The sequence below is a fragment of the Macaca nemestrina genome, chromosome 3 (genome assembly GCF_043159975.1).
Source record: "Macaca nemestrina isolate mMacNem1 chromosome 3, mMacNem.hap1, whole genome shotgun sequence".
NCBI lineage: Eukaryota > Metazoa > Chordata > Mammalia > Primates > Cercopithecidae > Macaca > Macaca nemestrina.
In genome coordinates, this window is record NC_092127.1 from 156,293,266 (window position 1) to 156,313,777 (window position 20,512).

General features: G+C 39.6%; 1 protein-coding gene across 9 annotated transcripts in view; it reads left to right on the forward strand.

Annotated features, from left to right (window-relative positions):
• Nucleotides 1-20,512, forward strand: part of LOC105487718 (amyloid beta precursor protein binding family B member 2) — a 410,283-nt gene that overhangs the window by 60,526 nt on the left and 329,245 nt on the right. For all 9 annotated transcript variants that reach the window (XM_071093688.1, XM_011751293.3, XM_011751301.3 and 6 more), the window contains exon 2: nt 12,694-12,850. The gene's annotated coding sequence lies outside the window, so the exon portion shown is untranslated. The remainder of the gene's footprint in view (nt 1-12,693; nt 12,851-20,512) is intronic.

The window sequence follows — 20,512 nt, forward strand, 5'->3', positions numbered from 1 at the left end:
GGGAGATCGAGACCATCCCGGCTAACATGGTGAAACCCCGTCTCTACTAAAAAATACAAAAAACTAGCCAGGCGAGGTGGCGGGCGCCTGTAGTCCCAGCTACTCGGGAGGCTGAGGCAGGAGAATGGCGTAAACCCGGGAGGCGGAGCTTGCAGTGAGCTGAGATCCAGCCACTGCACTCCAGCCTGGGCGGCAGAGCTAGACTCCGTCTCAAAAAAAAAAAAAAAAAAAAAAAAACTTTAATGATGACCAAACCCATTAATTTTAAGTCTTTGTTCAAACTACTTATGATTTAAAATGAGTCACAGAGTTGCATCGGGTGGCCACACTGGGTAGAACTGGGTACTGACCTCTGCCAGTCAGCTGTGTAACTCCAGGCCCCAGGGTGCCCCCTCTGCCCAGCCAGGGATTGCATGGATATGCTGTGATCTCCCTTTTGGTTCTGATTGAGTTGGACCTTGTGGGAGGAGAAACATAGATGTTGACAGGTGAGCATGTATGTTGGAGAGAGAAAGTTTTATCTTGGCATAGGACTTTTAAAACACAAGGTAATTTTTAATCAGTTTGGGACCAAAAAACACTGAATTTGGGGAAATATTGGTAGTGGAAAAATCCAAATTCTGGCAAAATGTCTAAAGAGGTTTATTCTGAACCAGTATAAGTGACTGTGGTCTAGGTTACATAATCTTAAGAGATCCTGATAAAGTGTGCCTGAGAGGGTTGGGCTACAGCTTGGTTTTACACATTTCAGGGAGACAGGAATTGTAGGGTGAAATTACGGCACAGGACTTTTAAAATGAAGATGTGAAAGTTTACAGTCCGTAGAGAATAAAAATATAGAAGTTTAAAAGAAATGATTGGTAGTTTCTTTACTCATTCAGAAAAACAATGCCATATTTCCTAAAATTCCTGGTTATGGAAATGCAACCAGGAAATTGACTTCCTTAAGGCAAGGACCATCCTTTGTTGGACACATTTGATTTATTGTACTATTGCCAGGTACATTTGTGTTATTTTATAAATTCCAGTAGAAGCAGGTATAATGGTAGGAGCTGGGCAGAGCAGTATTTCCAGTCATATTTCTTATTAGAAGCCATCTCTATTGGAGGAAAAAAACAAGGCCTGCTGCCTCCAAAGGTTAATCAGTAATGGACATAATTCAAACAGCTGGAGAACTGAGGAGAAGTTGGAGTTTAGCAAATGATTTCTTGCATGTGCAATTGTGTTCCATTTCTCTCCATTCATTTATGGAGAGAATGATAAATGTATCAAGGGTGGTGAAGTATATAAAGAGCATTGTTTCTTAAATCTCAGTAATTTATGGACCTCTTTATTTAAAGGAAAAATTTCTCACAAATCCTCAGTAATAAATATTTTTATTATGAAGGAGCTTCAATATAAACTAGGTATAAACTCCTTATGCTTCTAGCTCTTACTTAACTGTAAAGCAGTGACAGATTTATAGAGCAAATTCAAACAAAACTACAAAACCAATAAAATTCAAATTAATATTAATTTATCATGACAGATATTTTGTTTCACTAAAATTAAACCCCTCCTCGAGAATGTGATTATGTTTCTGACAGCTGGAGTGCCAGTTCTTTTTAGATCTGCATGAAACTCAATTCCTCCATTTTCCTGTATTCTGTGCTTCCTTTGTATTAAAGCTCCTTCATTTAGCAAGAATGCAGGATTTAGGTTTTAATTCTGCCTCATTTATCTTGACTTGGCCTTGAAGATTAAGATTGTACTACTAGGTGCCAAGATGAGAAACATAAATGGAAGCCTACTTTTGATCGGTAAGATTTCAGGACTTGTTGCCTAGTTACAGATGAGATAGTAGAGGAAAGAGAAGGGTCACTGGTACCTGTAATTTTGGGTTGCAGATTTGGGTGAGAGTGAATGGTGCCATTTAGCAAAATGTGTAACAAAGGAGGAAAAGTAGGTTTTGGGAGAAGATGATTAGTTTGAGACTAATACTTCTTATTACCATTCAATATGGTAGACTGAATAACATACTTTTCCACTAAAGCATTATATTCTGGATAAAACATTTTTTAATGTACTTCTGAGACCACAAGAATTAAGACATCTCCAAAGTCTGTCACTTCAAGTAGATCAACCAAGCTTCAAAGGGTAAGGTAAAACCCAAGCTTTATGTGTAAGCCAATACAAAAGATAGGTTACCTGAAGAGCAAATGCTACAGGTTGAACATCCCTAATCTGAAAATCTAAAATTGAAAATACTGCAAAATTTGAAGCTTTTTGGGCACTGACATGAAACTCAAAGGAAGATGCTCATGATTTTTGGATTAGGAAGGCACAACCAGTATATATTCTATATAATATTCCAAAATTTGAAAATGTCTGAAATCCAAACAGTTCTGGTCCCAAGCATGGTGGATAAGGAATACTCCACCTATAATATCACCACTGTGGTTAGAGACTAAGGCTTGGGTCAGTGGCAAGATATAAGAGCCTGCATTCCCCCAGTACTTATTTGTGAGAGGAGCTAAAGTGGCTCTAGGAAGATAGTGCCCTTTGGCTTCTGGCAGAAGCAAGTGCAGATCCTTTCAGGCAGAAGGCATCTTCACTTTAGACCTTAGGACTTTCCTAACATCAACTAAATCAGCATTCAGAATCAAAGATCTCCAGTCCTACAAGAAAACAAGCCATCAGGAGTGCAAGTCATCAGAAACAAGTGAAGGCCGGGCGTGGCGGCTCACACCTGTAATCCCAGCACTTTGGGAGGCCGAGGTGGGCAGATCACGAGGTCAGGAGATCAATACCATCCTGGCTAACACGGTGAAACCCCATCGCTACTAAAAATACAAAAAAATTAGCTGGGCGTGGTGGCGGGCACCTGTAGTCCCAGCTACTCGGGAGGCTGAGGCAGGAGAATGACATGAACCCGGGAGGCAAAGCTGGCATCTCTGCACTCCAGCCTGGGCGACAGAGTGAGACTCTATCTCAAAAAAAAAAAAAAGAAGTAAAAAACAATAGATTTAGAACCCTAAGGACTTTAGGTATTAGAATTATCTGATACAGAATATAAAATTACTAGGTATGAAACGTTTTAAGAAAGAAAACATGTAATCACAACTAGGTGCAAAATTGACCAGGCAGATTTGGAAAACCAAGACCTAAGGAAATATTAGAACTGTTGAAATAAAAACTAAATAAATTAGATTAGAAATGGGTGAACTAGAAAAATGAACTAGAAAAAAAAGTTTGAAGAAATTAACCAGAAAGCAACGTAAGGGAGAAGAAAAACATGAAAGTAGTTGAAGGATATAACGGTCATCATGCGATCTCTTCTGAGTCCCAGAAAGATAGTAAGAGCAAATGGTCAGGAGTACTATTTGAAGATCTAATGTATATATAATTTCCAGAGAGAGTTTATGAATGACATAAATGGCCAGTGTTCCTTAAATCTAAGTAATTTATGGGCAGATAAGGGAAGCACAACATATAAATAAAAAAATTCATACTAGACATAAGGAAACTTTAATTAACTTAAAAAAAAAAAAAAAAGACCATCTTTAAGAACAGCCAGAAAAAAAGGCAGATTGTTTATCAGACTGAGCGCTGACTTCCCAACAGCAACAATGGAAGCTGGATATTAGTGGAAAAATATCTTCAAAATGTGAAAATATTGATTGTATGTCAAAAAAGCTGTCATTCAAGGAAAAAGCAAAATATGCTTTCAGAAAAACCTCAACCTGATTTTACCACAGAAGATCTTTTCTAAGAAACTTCTTAAAGGATATACTTCAGGAAGGAGAGATTCCAGGAGGAAGGGCTGAGATGCCAAAAGGAGTGATGAAGAAATAAATTGGTAAATATGTATTTAAATCTCATTAATTAAAATTAAAGTTAAAAATTTAGCTCCTCAGTCATGCTAGTTAACTGCATTTCAAGGCACGTGTGCCTAGTGGCTACTGTATTGAACAATACAAATATGGAACATTTCCATAATTGAAGAAAGTTCTGTTGAATAGCACTGTTGTAGAGCAGCGGAAGGGAAGATGCACTAAGATAGTCTCTGCAATGCGTTGACTATAAGATGGTATTTTTGTAAGAGCCACCATTATATGTTAACAATTTTAAGAAAAGCATTGCCCTATATCTTTAAGATGCCATTAAAAAAAAATAAGACACACCTCAAGATTACCTATATGAAAATGTAAAATGTGTCTCTTGAGCATGGATGCAGTATGGAGTTAGAATGTTAGGGGCATAGAAGTCCAGGAGTTGTGGTGCGGTAGATTGGGAGAGATCTGGGCCAGCACTTTGAGAGGCCAAGGCAGGCGGATCACCTGAGGTCAGGAGTTCAAGACCAACCTGGCCAAATAGTGAAACCGCATCCCTCCAGAAATATAAAAATTAGCCTGGCATGATGGTGGGTGCCTGTAGTCCCAGCTACTCAGGAGGCTGAGGCAGGAGAATCGCTTGAACCCAGGAGGTGGAGGTTGCAGTAAGCTGAGATCATGGCATTGCACTCCAGCCTGGACAACAGAATGAGACTGTCTCAAAAAACAAAAACAAATAAAAAACAGTGAGGAGGTGAGACGTTGTAGAAGTTCTTTCAGGATAAGGCATATGTGTTACTGAAATGAACATCAGCCTGTTATGTATGATAGGAGAAGCAATGAAAATTGCAGAGCCTTCGGGAATTATTTCTGTCACTATATCGGAGAAGGCTTCATGAAGGCAGTAATATTTGGACTGGACCTCGAGGAATGAAGAATTGACATATCAGAGTAGTAGGGCAGGGCAGTATAGATAGAAGGAGTGGCACTAATGACAGCATGGAATTGTGAAAAGGTGTTAGGTTTGGCAATAATTCCTAATGATCTGGACTTCACTGTTTCCAGCTTCTTTCTAGGTAGTCTAGTTTTGATGAAGGAACATTTATTCCCTAAGACTGCAAGCATGCCTTTTACTAATCTTAAGTTGGGAGGTAATCAAACTAACTATACACCTAGCTTGCTACTTCCCCAATGCTCTAAATAGACAACACTTAATACAGGTTTTTCACATCCTCTTGAGCTGCAAAATTTATTGGTAAATTTGGGGATTTAAGTTCGGAAAACGTTAATGCCTATGGTGTATTAATAAGATGAGTAGTCATATATAACTTCCTTAGACTAGAGTGGAAGAAAGACTGTTAGCTTGCTAAAGTTCAACAGATCAGAATGCTAAGAAAATAAAGGACAGATAAGACGTGGATTAAAACCCCAGGCCCTTGATTTAAAAGCTGTGTAACACCAGTCAAGTCATTTGACCTTTTCATGCTCAAGTTTCTCCTTTTAAAAGAAGGCATAATAACACTTCCTACCTCAGGATGGGTGTGAAGATTAATGAAAAGCACTTAGCAAAAACAGTTGCCCATTATTATAATAAAAATATTCCAATGCTTTTTCTCATTAAGTAAATACAGTAAATCAGTGGTTCCCAACCATGACTGTATTAGCATCATCTGGGAACAGTTGAAAAATGATGCAGAGTACTTGGGCTTTGTATTTTATGTAAGAACCCCAGTGTATTAGTCCATTTTCATACTAGTATGAAGAAATACCCGAGACTGGGTAATTTATAAGGAGAAAGAAGATTAATGGACTCACAGTTCCACATGGCTGAGGAGACCTCACAGTCATGGTGGAAAGCAAAGGAGGAGCAAAGGCACGTCTTACATCGTGTCAGGCAAGAGCGTGTGTGCAGGGGAATTGCTCTTTATAAAACCATCAGATCTTGTGAGACTTACTCACTATCATGAGAACAGCATGGGAAAAACTTGCCCCCATGATTCAATTACCTGCCACTGGGTCCCTCCCATGACACATGGGGATTATGAGAGCTACAATTCAAGATGAGATTTGGGTGGGGGCACGGTCAAATCATATCACCCAGGTTTGGGAACCCTTGCTCTGGAGTTGGGTAACATCTTGGTCACTTTTACCTGGATAGTCATCCTTGCTATGCAATATTTTGAACATTGGCTTTTAGTATTGTTGAGTACATGGATTTTCAGATTATTAGAGATTAATGTGTAGATCTTCATGTCTGTGCCTTCCCTTCTCTTTCTTTCTCCCCCCTTTCCTCAGCCCTTTCCCCTCTATCCCATATTGAATTTTTTGTACAGCAGGGCTGACATGTCCTGCACAGCTTAGTTCTGAGGACTTTTAATTAAATAAAACAGATTGTTTTTTTTAAGAAAAGAAACTTTGCTGAGGCAGACTTTTGGCCTGTTAAAGTTGAACTTGAGTTTAGTTTCTAAAATAATTCAATTTTATTTTTTGACTCTTTAAAATAATGACTACAGGAAATACTTCTAAAATAATTGATATTCCCCTTGTTAAAACTGGGGTTATTACTGGATGAATTTCAGCATGTGTTCTTTTTTCTTGGGGTAACAAAAAGTGTCTGCGAGTGTTCCATTGTGTGCCAAAACACATAAATTGTATCCCTCAAACCTTAGAGCACCCTTCATATGGTGGTAGTTATTTGGTATACTGTAAAATGTGGCCTGGAGATTAAAATAAGAAAATTTTTTACTATATGCAGATTAGTTAGAATATTCCTTTTAACACTTTTGCATGGATACTTTGGTTAAAAAAAATCATTGTATTGAAGCAGACATAGCGTTGCTGCTTGTTTCTATTTCCTATATGTATTTTATATTTCCTACGGATGAAGAATGACCAAAATATCAGCCCCATTAAAGCAGAAAATTTTTTTAGTGCCAAATCTCCATCACCTAGCATGGTACCTGATACATAGTGATTGCTCGCTAAAAAAATGTACTAAATGAATGAGCTAACAAGCAGCCCAAATTAAAAAGGACACTATCACTTTTCACTGGTAAACTTCCTTCCAGAAGTATTGGGAACGTCACAATACCTGGTGTTTGTCTGCAATTCCAAGTATGTGCTGCCTGCATGTTCCTTTAGCCCCCTGAGCCTTCCCACAGATCACAGCTTCCCTTAGAGTCAGTCCATGCAGAAAGAGCTGTGGCTTAGTGTTCATAGTTGTATCCATAATGCCACGTCTAGCAGCATAGTGGTTTCTTAGTAAATATTTATTGGATGAATATATAGTGCTTTATAGTTTCGATAATGCTTTCATACTCAGTTTGAACGGTTGACAGCCCCATGAGGTTGGCCGATAGTATCATCCTAGTTTTATAGATGATGGAAGAGAGGTTAAAGAGGCTGTTAGTTATCCTCGGGTCATAAGTAGCAGACCTGGAACCACAACCTCTAAATCTGTTGATTTCTTCATCCCTTGTTTCAGAACCGCTTTAAAAACATTAGTGAACCTATTAATTAATTAATATTCCCCTTCCCCTAGTTGAAATCCTACAGGGAAAGTTACTACATGAACCCTTTTCCAAACTGCCCTATTGTCATCAGTCACAGACTTTGTTGGATGCCAGTTTGGGTTTTCATAGCAGTTCTTTTTTGGTTACCTGTGATAGATTCTTTTTGAAAAAAAAATTTTTAACGAGCCCTCATTCTTTCAAACAATTTATATTCTTCTTTCCCAGACGTTTTAACGTGTAAATTTATCAATACTGTAAATCTAAGTTTTATACTAAAAATATTCCAGTACTTTTTTTTTAAGTAAATTAATGCGGTAAATCAATGGTTCCCAAAATAAAACAGATTTTCACAGCCCCGAGAGGAGTGGGCTCCAGTGTGTTCCTTCTTGCCTTGTCTGCCTGGTCATTCTGGAATCAGGCTTGGGAAGAAGAGACCTTCCCTGTGACATTAGAAAAAACAAAAAAGGCTGGGCGCGGTGGCTCACACCTATAATTCTAGCACTTTGGGAGGCCGAGGCGGGCGGATCACAAGGTCAGGAGATCAAGATCATGGTGAAACCCTGTCTCTACTAAAAATACAAAAAATTAGCTGGGCGTGGTGGCCGGTGCCTATAGTCCCAGCTACTCAGGAGGCTGAGGCAGGAGAATGGGGTGAACCCGGGAGGCGGAGCTTGCAGTGAGCCGACATTGTGCCACTGCACTCCAGCCTGGGTGACAAAGCGAGACTCCGTCTCAAAAAAAAAAAAAAAAAAAAAGAAAAAACAAAAAAGGCTGAGGCAGGTGGATCACCTGAGGTCAGGAGTTTGAGACCAGCCTGGCCAACATGGTGAAAACTGTCTTTATTAAAAATACAAAATTAACCAGGTGTGTTGGCGGGCATCTGTAATCCCAGCTACTTGGGTGGCTGAGGCAGGAGAATCGCTTGAACCCAGGAGGCGGAGGTTGCAGTGAACTGAGATTGCACCACTGCACTCCAGTCTGGGAGATGAGTGAAACTCCGTCTCAAAAAAAAAAAAAAAAAAATCTGGCCAAACACTGAAGATCCTCAAATGGTGTCAGTGTCTGGGTGCACATTTTGCCAGAGCCATTCACTGAAGCCAAAGACCAACTGACATATGACCAAGGTTTTGAGTAAAAAAAGGATTTCACAATCTGTGAATCAAATCCAGTTCTCATTTTTGTTTAGTCTTCTATTGAGAAAGATAATTTAGTGACTTCAAGCTTTAATCTACTTTGTGATTCTTGGGTTACAGGTTATTTTATCAGACTGCTACATTTAAACTTACCCTCATTATCTTACAAATGACTTTAAGGTGTTACTGGAACAATACCCACAACAAAGCTGTGATTTCATTGTGAAATACCAACAAGACCCTGATTCCGTTTGCCTGCTGCGGACATTAATGTTTACTATTAGAACTGAGGCATCGAAGGGAATAAATAAACTGCTGACATTGTGTTGCCTTCAGGATCCAGCCATGGGAATGTATGTTAGAGATTTGAGAAGTGGTTTTGGGTGGAGAAAAAGCATTTTGTTTTTTCCCCCAGCGCCTGACTTCTCAGTTGAGGCGGGACAGAGCCATTGTGTTTGTTCGAGCTCTCACAAAGCCAGATCACATCAGCCCAGGCCGCGGCTTTATGAGCAGCCTCACAGCTCACGCCTTTGTTGCCCTGATGCACAGTCGGGAAAGGATGACGAGAAGGGAGCTCAATAAAGACCTTTCAGGGATTGTTTCTGAGTTTGTCATTGCCATCTGTCCTCTCTCCCCTGGCTTTTCAGGCTATTCCCATTTTGTGAGACTCCTGGGTTTCTGATTAGTGTGGCGTGGACACCATAGGTAGATGCTGTGCAAAAAGTGGAAGTAAGCAATGTTTCAAAGAAATAATCTTAAAGAAAACAGAAAAAAAGCCTGCTCTTTCTCCAAGGCTGTGTGGACATAAGAGATGACGGATTAGGATTATTTTAATTATTAGTGACTGTATTGTTTTCTTTATTTCTTTTTCTGTAACAGGGTCTTGCTCTCTTGCCCAGGTTGGAGTGCAGTGGTGAGATCTCAGCTCACTGCAGCCTCAACCGCCCAGGATCAAGCAGTCCTCTCACTTCAGCCTCCTGAATAGCTGGACCACAGGCATGTGCCACCATGCCCAGCAATTTTTTTTTTTTTTTTGAGACAGTCTCACTCTGTTGTCCAGGCTGGAGTATAGTGGTACTGTCTTAGCTCACTGTAATCTTCTCCTCCTGGATTCAAGCGATTTTCCTGCCTCAGCCACCTGAGTAGCTGGAATTACAGGCACGTGCCACATGCCTAGCTAATTTTTGTATTTTTAGTAGAGACAGGGTTTTGCCATGTTGGCCAGGCTGGTCTTGAACTCCTGGCCTCAAGTTATCTGCCAGCTTCAGCCTCCCAAAGTGCTAGGATTACAGCATGAGTCACTGTGCCTGGACTAATTTTTAAAATTTTTTGTAGAGATAGGGTCTCACTAGGTTGCCCAGGCTGATCTCGAACTCCTGGGCTCAAGCAATCCTCTCGTCTTGGCCTCCCAAAGTGCTAGGATTACAGGTATGAGTCACCGTGTCTGGCATCTCTTAATTTTTGAAACCACTAATGTCTTTCCCTTAAGACTTGGGTAATTTTGGAAGTAAGAGGCTGTACTTGATGCCTTCAGACACTTATTTATTATTTCTAACACTGGTGCATGCATCTTTCCTGTCTCTCACAGGTGGCTTGGTGCAGGTGTAGTTTTATCTTGTTGAAAGCCTTTTGTTCTTCTTTGAGCGGTGGGACTGTAGTGTTACCAACAGGGCCAGTGCTAGGACCAGAAAGCTTTTGGTATGATAGGCAGTTTCTGTTCAGGACACCTGCTGCCCAAGCACAGTGCACTCATTGTTTCTTCAGTTGAGCATGTTTTGGCAGAGCCTTGTCTTTTTTAGCCTAGGATTGAGTCTTCACTTTTTCTCCTGCATGCATTTCATTTTTGGTAGAATAAATTTCTGTCTCATTCTTCTGGTTTTGCTGGTATGAATTTAATACCTGCACACGATTTGTACAAATTTTATTTCCATGAGTGCATGCTGAAATGTCATAGTGGTGGAAAGAGCACTTGGTCAAAGTGGAGGCAAATGATCTCGACTCTCATTCCTGCTTTGCTGGCTGTGTGGCTGTGAGGGAAAGACATTTTACCTCTCTGGGCATGGGCTTCTTGGAGCAATGGGTTGCCAAGGCCCCTAGTGTAAAGATTCTGCCATTGTGTCTTGTGTTTTTCAGGATGCTAAGAGCATCAGAAATAAGTGTGCCGGGGTCATTAAAGGCCCTGCTCCTGTGAGTAGGTAACACCAGGAGACATTCTTTTACTAACTTATTTATTTAATTTATGTATTTGAGATAAGGTCTCACTCTGTCTCCCAGACTGACATATTGTAATGTGATCATGGCTCACTGCAGCCCTGACTTCCCGGGCTGTAGTGACCTTCCCACCTCAGCTTCCTAAATAGCTGGGCCCATAGGCATGTGCCAACATGTCTGGCTGATTTTTAAAATTTTTGTAGAGACAAGGCCTCTCTTTGTTGCCCAGGCTGGTCTTGAACGCCTGGGCTCAAGTGATCCTCTGGCCTCAGCCTCCCGGAGTGCTGGGATGACAGGCTGTGAGCCACCGTGCCCAGCCTGTTCTTTTAACTAAGTGACAGTTTTATGGCATGGCCAGTGATAGAGAAGTTTGGATGCGATAGGTAAGGGAGGGAAACAACTATGGTTCTCTGTCTGTGACAAGTTTGCAGAGTAGAAAAGAATTTTTTATTTCTAGGAAAGTGTTGTTCATCCCTGGAAGTGTTACTGGATACTTGAGTTTTGAATGTGTAAATTAAGAACTTCTGTGATCAGATAAATACTTCTTCATTTGTTAACTCTATTCAGATAAGAGGCAGACCAAAGATCAGACTAATATAGCATAGATACCCCATTTCTGATTTGTATTCCTGCAGTCTTAAACCCCTTATTTAAAAATGTTCTTAATTCTACAGGCAATACATGTTAATTGTAGAAAATTTGGAAAATACCAGAAAGAAAATACAAATAGCTTCCCAGTCCATAACCCAAAAGTGCTGTTGTTCACCCTTAGGTGTCTTTAGATTGTATGTACTCAGTTTGTAGAACAAAATTGGGACCATACCATACATATATAACTTGATATCTTGCTTTTTTCCTGCTGTGTTCCTTTTGAGATGATTTTTGGGACTGAGGTTTCAATTGAAGGTAGAGATTAATGTAATATTATGCTTGGCACACTTGTGACAAGGACTGTTTTGATTTACAGAAATAGAACTGTGGGCCCAGTATCTGAAAATAACATTTGTCCTGTCCCCTCTTGAATAGGCTTTCAATATTTGGCATATACAGATGTTGTCATAACTGTTACTATAATTAACAAATGAAGACTTCTTAATCTATTAGCTCTTATTGTTCACTAATTGCTTTCATAAGATTCCCTCATTGAGTTTTCTGTGCCAGAATTGCTAGCTGTGCCATCAGTGAGCATACGTTATATCAACACTGTTTTTCTGGAAGCCCTGATTCCTCTAGCTAAAGCATGGTAGCGCCTGTGAGCTAGGCCACGTGTTTGGCAGCAGGATAGTTAAGGGATTCCTTTTGCCCAGTTATATTATACGTTTGATAATATTTATGATTTACTTGTTGAATATTGGTTTCATATATAATTTCCTCTATTAGGAAATGAAAGATTATTCCTTTCCCCTTTGGATTATGTAACCTATAAAATTTTCTGTTACACCATTCACATTGCAATGTAAATATATTCTAAATCCTGAATCACATTAGAATTTTTTTGTAGCCCCCACTTCTGTGTCTTTTTGTGGTGCCCTTTGAAGTCCTGTAATGTTTTATATTTGAGATTAAATCTGGGTTTCGCTTTACTTTTTAAAGCATATTGAGCAATTTAATTTTCTGTTTGAGTTCCTAAGGGGAATGATTCCAGCCCTCTGTGTCCCAAGAATTTAGACTGAGCCCTGCCAGAACATTCCTGTGGTTTTCCACGGGGCAGATCAGTGTGTTCATGAAATTTTAGTTGTAGCTTGTGTTTTCCATGGTTAATTAAAACATCTGGCTTTTCAGTTTCCCACAAACAGAGCATGATCACTAGGCCAAACCTTTTCAATAAATGATTAAATATTTCAGTCCTCCTCTCAGAATAGCCCACACTTGTCTTTAGGATACCTTGTAAGCTGTTGTCTCTGTTTATAATGAGTTTGAATATTGGGAACGTTTTTGAGGTTATCCTGCCAAATACGTGCCCTGAGAGAGAGAAAGTTGGTGACTTTGAGTCCTTATAATGGCTTCTGGCCTTTGCCTCCCCAGGTTTGGAGTTGCTGTGGGTGAGCTGCTGCGGTTTGTAGCCAAGCATGCTGTGGTCGGATCTGCCCAGCCGTGGAACAGAAACATTTGCTGGATGGAAAATCCATAAAAGAAAGCTCCTGTGAAAAGCTGAGGCTGACAATAATTTAAGCAAAATCAGGTTGGTATAAGTAAGAGAGGCTGGATAAAGTGGATTGGGCCCGATAGGAAAAAGTTGTTTTGTTCCTTCCATGCGCATTTTGGAGACCACCCCAAATGATTATTTTCAGTTATTTATGAGAGTTCCAGCATGTGTAAATGGCAGATATATGCTGATGGCCTTTTGTGTATAGTGTCATGTTGTCTTCCTTTCCTTCTCTTCCTTTTCCTCTCCTTTGTCCCATCCTCTTTCTTATCTTCCTTTCCTCTCAGAAGAGAGGAGGACCTTGGCACAAATATTGGAAGAAGCCACAACCAGAAGCCACCTATGCCAACCTCAATGGTCTTAGCTTTATTTTGGGGAAAAAGCGGCGTCCAGCCTCATGGAGTTGCATTTGTAGTTTCAAAGACTTGCATTCATTTGTGTTTTTGAACTTTGAAGGGTGGGGCATGGAGACCTGCCATTTCTGCTGGGATAATTCTGGCTGTGAGCCTCCGGTCTGCTTGGCCAGATTTTATGTACTCTAATCTTTCCCCAAACAAAAGCCACCAACACATTCATCTTCTGCAGTGTGTGCATGTGGCATTAAGATACTTATATATGACAGGGGAAGAGAAATGTCCTGAAAAACATAGGTGTTTAAATAAATGCAAAATGCTCTCACTGTGGGCCAGGAGAATGAAACAGCATGGATAACCCCATATGAGGTAGAAAAGTGAAAATCAATCATTTTGAAAACATGTATTGTACAGGGACAGACATTGCAGACCATTTCTGTTGGACATTCGGTGGGTAAGTCAGCTTCCTACATAGGCAGCTGATAAATACTCCCTAGAAAGGAGTGAGTCACAGTCTTTCAGAATCTGTGAAGTAGTGAATGTCTGTTGACTTTGTCTACCCAGCATCCTTTTCCTCCATCTTTTAATAAATCATCCAGATTTTCCCTGGACAATTGCCATTGTCTCATTTTCACCCTATGTAGTTAGAGGAGGTGACCCTGCTGGCTCAGTTATGGGCATGTAACATAAGCATGGCCAGTGATATGGTTTGGCTGTGTCCCCACCCAAATCTCATCTTGAATTGTAACTCCCACAGTTCCCACATGTCATGGGAGGAGCCTGGTGGGAGGTGATTGAATTATGGGAGCGGGCTTTTCCTGTGCTGTTCTTGTGATAATGAGTCTCATGAGATCTGATGGTTTTAAAAACGGGAGTTTCCCCACACAAGCTCTCTCTTTTTTTGCCTGCGGCCATCCATGCAAGACATGACTAGCTCCTCCTTGCCTTCCACCATGATTGTGAGGCTTCCCCAGCCATGTGGAACTGTAAGTCCATTAAACCTCTTTCTTTTGTAAATTGCCCAGTCTCAGGTACAGCATGAAAACGGACTAAAGGGTCACAACTCTCTTTGGAGGGGCCATAGTATTCTTGTTGCAACTATTGAAGAAGTTTTGCCTTCTGTGTGTTTGTTAAGCTGGAGCTGCTAGTGGCAGTTTTGGCTATGACTTAGGGAAAACCTTACTGAAAATTAAGACAACACAGGAGAAATCAAAGCAGGGAGATGGAGGAAAAGCAATTGAGAGGAAGGGGAGAGAAGGGACACACACACAAATACACAGACATATATATATGTGTGTGTATATATATATATATTTTTTTTGACCTGCAATTCAGCAGTGCTTAAACCCAGCATCTCCTGTTCACTTTCCTGGCAGGTTGGCTAGTTCGTCTGAGTTAGGTGTCTGTCTCTTACATCCTAAGATTGGTGGTGCCTTCTAGGAGTGAGGTCTTAGTATAAAATGACTGTGATATAGTCCCTATCTTTAGGGGCTCATGGTGTAGGGCAGCAGTCCCCAACCTGTTTGGCATGAGGGACTAGTTTTGTGGAAGACAGTTTTTCCAAATGGCAGGTGTGGTGGCTGGGATGGTTTCAGGATGATTGAAGCATGTTACATTTATTGTGCGTTTTATTTCTATTATTATTACTACATTGTGGTCTATAATGAAATAATTTTTGCAGCTCACTATAATGTAGAATCAGTGGGAGCCCTGAGCTTGTTTTTCTGCAACTAGATGGTCCCATCTGGGGATGATGTGAGACAGTGGCAGATCATGAGGCATTAGATTCTCATAGGAAGCGTGCAACCTAGATCCCTGGCATGTGCCATTCACAGTAGGGTTCGCATTCCTATGAGAATCTAATGCTGCTACTGATCTGTCAGGGGGCGGAGCCCAGGAGGTAATGTGAGTGATGGGGAGCAGCTGTAAATGCAAATGAAGCTGTGCTCTTTAGCCCACTGCTCACCTCCTACTGTGCAGCCTGGTTCCTAATAGGCCACAGACTGGTACCAGGGACCCCTGGTGTAGGGGATAGGCCAGGTAAGTATTCACATGACTGACATGCAGTGTGACAATGTATCTCTAGAGGTAAGAACAAAGTTTTGTGGGAACAGAGATGGAATTAGGAATTCTTTTGGGTAGTAGACTAGCAGAGAGGGCTATCATTTAACAAGGTAGAAGAGGATTAAGTCTTAGGAACATTAAAAAACATTAAAAACATTTAAAAAAATATAATTCAATTACTTGCAGTTTTAGTCTAAAAGAAGGAAAGGTTTTCCAGAGCCGATAGTTGAAGTAAATTGCAGATAAGGAAGATAATTTCAGAGATTGGTAGTAGTAGAATCTTGTTTATTTACTCTGAATACAATTGTTTAAGGCCTAGCCAAATGAGAGGTTATTAGAAAGCTGTCTGGAGTTAATTTTAACCCGACAAGGTAACAGCTGCTGTTCTCACCAGAACCTCAGTCAGCTTTCTGTTCTAAGGAGAATTAAATGAATTTAAAGACTTATTTCCTCTTTTTAATGATAGAGTCTTCATTAATATTATATTTTGTAATTATACTGTTTTTTGGGGGAAATTTATGCAGCAAGTACAGACAGTTTCCATATGATTCCCACTGCCAGTTTCCTGTATCATTAATATCTTGCATTCGTGTGGTATATTTATTATAATTGATGAGCCAATATTGATATATTATCATTACTAAAATCTATAGTTTATATTAGGTTCACTCTTTGTGTTGTATGTTCTATGAGCTTTCATAAATACATAACTTGTATTTCCATTACAGTATCATACAAAATAGTTTCACTGCCCTAAAATAATTGCATGTTCTACCTGTTCATTTCTTCTTCCTGAACCCCTGGCCACTACTCATCTTTTGCCCCATAGTTTTACTTTTTCCACAGTGTCATTTTGTTAGAATTATACAATAGCTAGACTTTTCAGATTGGCTTTGTCACTTACCAGTGTGCATTTAAGTTTCCTCCATGTCTTTTCATGAATTGATAGTTCATTTCTTTTAAAGCACTGAATAATATTCCATTATATCATTGTTCCACAGTTTATCCATTTACCTGTTGAAGGACATCTTGGTTGCTTCCAAGTTTTGGCAGTTATGAATAATACTGCTGGAAACATTCATTTGCAGGTTTTTATATGGATATATGGATAAGTTTTTAACTCATTTGAGTTTCTCACCATTAAATATGATGTTAATTTTAGGTTTTTTAAAATGTTCTTTATCAAGTTGACAAATTTTCGCTCTATTTCTAGTTGCTGAGAATTTTTATTATGAAAGAGTATTGGATTTTGTCAGGTGCTTTTTCTGCAACTATTGATATGGTCATAATTTTCTTCTTCAACTTATTCATAGGATGGATGATACTGATTTTTGAATGTTGAGCCAGCCTTTTGATAGGGATTATGTTGACTTTCTAGATCAATATTAAGAGCTCTTATGTTGACTTGCTAGATCAATATTAACAGCTCTGATACATGAACATGGGACGTGTTTCCATTTCTTTCAGTCTTCTTTAATATATTTCAGCAGCGTTGTATTGCTTTCAGGGTACAATCTAATACTTCATGTTAAATTTATTCCTAAGTATTTTTTTCTTTTTGATGCCTTTATAAATTAAGAAAGTAATTATTTTCAAAGTATCTGTAGCTAGTGTATAGAAATGCAGTTGGTTTCTGTATAATGATCTTGTTTCCTGCAACCATGTTGAACCTGTTTATCAGTACTGATAGTTTTTTATGTGTATGACTTTCCTTGTATTTTCTATATACCAGCTTATGTCATCTTCAGATGTAGTTTTATTTCTTGTCCAATCTTGATATTATTATTTATTTTTCCAGTGATTTGAAAACTTGACCGTGATGTGAGAAATACAAAGTTACGTGCTTTGGAGTTCCTAGTGAAATCATTCTGTTACGTAGCTTTTTGATAAGGATAAAAGATGATAATTATGAAATTTATCTTCTTACAGTTGACTTAGGCATTCAGTCATTGAGCTTCTTAGTCACTCCTGTATCTTCTTTGGAGAAATGACTATTCAAATCCTTTGCCCATTTTTATATTGGGTTGTCTCTCTTTGTATATAGCCTGATTTAAGCCCTTTATTGGATATATGATTTGCACATATTTTCTTCTAGTCTCTGGCTTGTTTAATGGTGTCTTCCCCCCAACAATGCCAACAATGAAATACTGTAAATTTTAATTATTGATAAATTGCATCAATATGGGAAACTGTGTGTGTGTATAAACTTATTTTCTTAATGGTGTTATTTGGTGCTCAGAAGTTTTTAATTGTAACGAAATTCAGTTTATTAGTTTTTTCTTTCAAAGCTTATGATTTTGATGTTTCTAAAAACTCTTTGGCTATTCAAAGCTCATGAAAAGTTTCTGTGTTTCTTTCTAAAACTTGTTTTTTTTTTATTTTATTTTTTTTGTGAGATGCAGTTTCACTCTGTCACCAGACTGGAGTGCAGTGGCATCATCTCGGCTTGCTGCAACTGCCACCTGCCGGGTTCAAACAATACTCCTGCCTCAGCCTCCTAAGTAGCTGAGACTACAGGTGCCCACCACCCACCTGCCTAATTTTTTGTATTTTTGGTAGAGATGGGGTTTTACCGTGTTAGCCATGACGGTCTTGATCTCCTGACCTCATGATCCACCCGCCTCAGCACACCCAGGCTCTTTCTAAAACTTTTGTTGCTTTACCCTTTACATTTTGGTCTTTAATTCATTTGGGTCAGTTTTTATATGTGGTGTGAGGTTTGGGTCTATGTTTATTTTATTTTGTTGATTTTTTATTTTTATTTTTTGCATATAGGTCTTAGCACCATTTGCAGAAAAGACTAACCAGTGACTTCACTTTTTTTGTAGAAAATCAATTGACTGTACTCTCAATTCTGTGCCTTTGGTTTACTATCTGTCCTTATGCTAGTACCACACTGTATTTAGGTTTTTGCAATGCAGTTTTTTTATGAAAAAAGTTAATTCAAGAATTGGACTTAAGATGCAATGTCTCCATTAAAAAACACTGTTGTATCTTTGCTACTTTTCCTCTCTGTTCTTTATGAGTCACTCTGTTAGAGTACTAGTATTTGGTGTTTTCTCTTTAGGGTAATTATGGAAATCTGATATGGTAGATGACAATGTGGAATCAATCAAGGTGCATTTTCCAGATTACTATATATATGACTTTAAGCAGTGCTTAGTTTTTCATAAAGGTGGTAATCATTTTTATGCCTGTTCTGCATTTGAAAAAAACAGATTAAGTTTTTCATTACCTCTGTCTTAATCATTGCCAATAACTACTGAATGAAGGATTTACAAGGCTGGCATATTATTTCAAGTATTTTCATTAATGGTGACATGAATTGGTCTCATATCACAAAACTATTTTACTAAATAGAAAACCTATGAATTAAAATGTCTTGCATGTTTTGGTAACATAGTGTAGTTCTGTATGTTTTATGAAAATTGGACATTTGTCATAGTATAAAATGCTAGCTGTATTTTTATATTTACCTATTCTGTTTTTATCTTTGTATTAGAATGATTCTTAATAGCTAACTGTGAAGACATTAAAATAATTATATTAGGAATGTGAAGATTGCAAATTTATATATATTTAGTTATAACTGTGTTATGAATGCATAAACATTGAAAAGGAAATTTTTTAAAAGTCAGTGTTTTATTGTGACATTTGGAATCTAGTTGATCATTTTCTCTTGTTTTCTAATAAAATCATGATTTTGTTTGGGACATGACTTATTTTATTTTTATTTATTTATTTATTTATTTATTTTTGAGACGGAGTCTCGCTCTGTCGCCCAGGCTGGAGTGCAGTGGCCGGATCTCAGCTCACTGCAAGCTCCGCCTCCCGGGTTCACGCCATTCTCCTGCCTCAGCCTCCCGAGTAGCTGGGACTACAGGCGCCCACCACCTCGCCCGGCTATTTTTTTGTATTTTTTTTTTTAGTAGAGACGGGGTTTCACCATGTTAGCCAGGATGGTCTCGATCTCCTGACCTCGTGATCCACCCGTCTCGGCCTCCCAAAGTGCTGGGATTACAGGCTTGAGCCACCGTGCCCGGCCACATGACTTATTTTTAATGTGAAAAATCTAAATGTAAGTCTTGGTGAAATGCAGAGACATTTCCCTTATCTGGCACATAGCTGAGCTGACTATTGCTGCTGGGCTTTGATTGGAGATTACAGTCACACTAGTAGATTTGGAACCTGTTTTCTGCAGTGCTATTAGTAGGTCAAGCCATGCGTCCTGGTTCCTGGAGGGCTCAGTTCTCAGGATGGCTTATCTGCTTCCTGCTTTCTTCGTAATCTTCTCATTTCAACCTGGGTGGACCAGCTTAATGGCGACTGACATGTGTTTTACCTGGCCCTTTTACTTTCCTGGGAAGTCCTTTGACTGATAATATTGTTTTAATTTAATTTAATGTAACTTAATTTAGGAGAGCTAAGTAATTAAATATGAGGCCAAAGTACGTAAGAAAGTGGCAGTCTTTTATTGCAAATATGCATACACTCTCGGGCGAGGTTCTCTGGTCCTCAGGTGTGGGGGGCCAGGGAAGTCGCGCCGGCGCTCTTGGGTGATGTTCTCTGGTCCACGAATGCGGGGGCCGAAGAAGTCACGCTGGCTCCTGCCAGTGGCAGAATTTTATGCATTGGTACTGGAAGGGGGAGGGCAGTGGGCGGGATAAGGGCGTGATAGGGACGTCTCCATAGGCGTGGCCGGGTAAGTTTCGATCTCTTCGGATTGACGTTATCTGGCACATGCTTGGTTGATCTGCATCTTCCTGGGGCGGGCTGCATTTTCCCACGCACAGGAATGTTGGTGAGGAAGAACCCGGAAGCAACATGGATTGTGCCTTCTTGTTCACCTTCCTCCATCTTGTCCTTTCTCCCTCACCGAAACAGTCCAACCTCTTATTGATTATAAGAACTTGGGGCGCCGTTGTCTGTCTGCTTCCTGCTGTTAGGGGGCGTAGTTAGGGTCTGAGGTTGGCAGTTGGGTGTAGGGATGCAGGAGCATTTGGTTGAAGGTGACTCGGGTGATCTCTTGGACCTTGGCTCAGAGAAATTTTATTAAAATGGGAGCAAGACATAACATAAGGCAGAGGATTAGTATGGGAATTAGGAAATCACAAAGGGCACCTTGCCAAGCTAGGTCTTCTATGAGAGTAAAAAGTTGGGAAACCTGGTTGGGGGATGGGTCGGGAAGGAGGGTGTCTATGGGGTTTATGAGGGAAAAGTCAGTTAAGTTAAGATGAAGAATGGTGAGGAAGTGGGAAAATTTGAGAAGGGTGTTGATCCT